The sequence below is a fragment of the Silene latifolia genome, chromosome Y (assembly GCF_048544455.1).
Source record: "Silene latifolia isolate original U9 population chromosome Y, ASM4854445v1, whole genome shotgun sequence".
Classification (NCBI taxonomy): Eukaryota; Viridiplantae; Streptophyta; class Magnoliopsida; order Caryophyllales; family Caryophyllaceae; genus Silene; species Silene latifolia.
In genome coordinates, this window is record NC_133538.1 from 56619782 (window position 1) to 56622521 (window position 2740).

General features: G+C 40.0%; 1 non-coding gene across 1 annotated transcript; it reads right to left on the reverse strand.

Annotated features, from left to right (window-relative positions):
* Positions 1–424: 424 nt before the first annotated feature.
* Positions 425–531, reverse strand: LOC141635627 (small nucleolar RNA R71). Its single transcript, XR_012540300.1, has one exon. It is a non-coding gene; the product is annotated as a small nucleolar RNA R71 (small nucleolar RNA).
* Between the last annotated feature and the right edge of the window lie 2209 nt (positions 532–2740).

Sequence of the window (2740 nt, forward strand, 5' to 3'; positions counted from 1 at the left end):
AAGAGAAGGTGAGGAGAACCCAACACAAAATCCAACACAAAATCAACCCACAATGCCTAAATTTTCATCACATTCCGTACCAACCGAGGAGAACCTACCCAATGGTACTCCTACATGACAACACTTAACCGGAAATTTCATTGCCAAATCCGCATTTATCCAATTAGTCGAAAGAAGCCAATTTGGGGGGATGCCTAGTGAAGACCCTCACTCTCACATGGAGACTTTTTGCGACTATTGTGATGCGATTTCTTAAACCGGTGTAACTCAAGACCAAATTCGATGGGTCTTATTTCCTTTTTCTCTAATTGCCACCGCAAAACAATGGTTGAAAGGCCTTGATAAGGCTACTATCGTAATTGATTCTTGGAAGAAATTGGCTCTAACTTTCTACAAAAAGTTCTATCCACCGGAAAAGACTAACATGCTAAGAGCTCAAATTACGGGATTTAAGCAAAGAGATGAAGAATCTTTGTATGAAGCTTGGGAGCGATTCAAGGGAATTTGTCGCTCATGTCCTCATCATGGCCTTAGCGAGTGGTTCTTGGTACAACAATTTTGGAACGGTCTTTATGAAGACTCAAGAAACATTCTCAACATAGGATCAAATGGAATGTTCACCGAAGTTGATGACAATCAAACTTGGAACAAGATTGAGGAAATGGCGGTCCATAAATCACAATATAGTAGACCTCGCAAGGCTACTAGAGGAGGAAAGCATGAAGTGGACTCTATTACTCAATTGGGTGCTCAAATTAGTGCTCACATTGATACCATCAATTTGAAGTTCTAAAAGGCTATGGCTAGACTTGAAGAAGCCTCAAAATCACCAAAGCAACATGTTAATGCCATGACGGCATCTTCATCAATCCCAAGTGGGATATGTGAGAATTGTGGAACTTTGGGACATGACCAAAGTGAATGTAGGGGAACAAATGAACAAGTGAATGCTTTTCAAGCATACAAGAGTAGTACCCCTTATTCAAACTATTACAATGAAAACACCAAATTCCACCCAAATCTTTCATACAAAAGCCAAAATGTTCAAAACCCTCAACCAACATACACCCCACCTCCCATGAGAAACCAAAATCAAAGACCCTTTTACAACCAAAACCAAGGTTACCAAAATCAAACTCCATACAATCAACAAAATGACCAAGGTTTTGATGTTTAAAAAGCGGTCCTCCAAATGCAAAAGAATCAACAAGAGTTTTTCACTCAAATGCAAAAGGATACTCAAGCAAAGGAAATCACCATCAACAACATCCTAGCCCACACCAAAATGTTGGAAACCCAATTAACTCAACTAGCATCTTCAAGCTCACAAAGACAAAAGGGGCAATTACCACCTCAAAGTAATCCCCCAAGACATGAAACGGTTCGAGCCATTCACTTGAGAAGTGGTACGAGGTATGAAGCACCGGAGAAGCAAGTTGAGGATAATGTTGTGGAAGCTAGTGACAAAGAAGAAGTTGTGCAAAACTCCAAGGACGGAGAACCATCAAAAGAAGAAGTTTCAAAGAAAAATGAAGACAAGGTAAAGGAGAAGGAGCCCATTGTGATTAGACTTCCTTTTCCGAGTCCTCAAGCCAAGCCCAAATTTGATGACCAACTTGGAAAATTTATGGAGATTGTGAAGAATTTGGAAGTCTAGATTCCTTTCACAGAATTAATCAATCACGTGCCGGCTTTTGCAAAGTACATGAAAGACATCCCTACGAAGAAGAAGTCGATTCGGAAGCTTGAGACTATCGCCTTCACTAAGGTGAGTAGTGCAATACTTCAAGGGAGTTCACCTCCAAAACTTAAAGATTCGGGAAGCTTCGTTCTCAGTACCGTGTACCATTGGCGACACCACGATCAACAAAGCTTTATGTGATCTAGGGGCTAGTGTGAGTATTATGCGGTACTCGGTGAGTAAAAGGTTAGGGATGGGAGAGCTTAAATGCTCCAATATCACACTCCAAATGGCCAATAGATCGACGAAGACACCATTAGGGATATGGGAAGATGTTCCCGTAAGAGTTGGGAAATTTTTCATCCCGGTGGACTTTGTCATTGTTGACATGGAAGAAGAATCTAACATTCCACTCATTCTAGGTAGACCTTTCTTGCACACCGCGGGTGCGGTGATAGATGTGAAGCATGGAGAGCTCACTCTAGAAGTGGGAGATGAAAGCATAACTTTCAATCTTGACAAGACCATGAGAGCTCCCCGTTTGCATGAACTATGTTTTTTGGTTGATCATTATAGCCGGAAGGATGATAGGAAGAAATCGGAATTCCAATGGAAGAAGAAAGTCGATGATGCTCCATTCAAAGAGCAAAGAAATTGTAACAAAGAGCGCTTGAAAAGCTCACCAAAGTCAAGCAATGAAAAAGATGGCCTCATTGGCCAAGACAAGAAAGTGGGAGAGTTGTCTCTATCAACTCAAGAGATCTTTAGTGACCAAGTAGATGAAGTTTGTGGTCTTTGGGATGATGAGTTTGAAGGGATTTTCAATCCCTACATTGGTAATGCTATCGATCAAGACCAACATGAAGGACAACAAGTGCAAAGATCTATTTAAGATCTTTATCATGACAATGAACAAGCTTATGACTACTTCTTCAAGGTGTTGAGTAACATCAATAACACCTTGGATGTAACACCCCGTAAATTTGAAGACCTTTATTATATTTTAAAAGTAATATTTTAATCTATTTTAATTTTATATTAATTTATTTGAAATAAAAT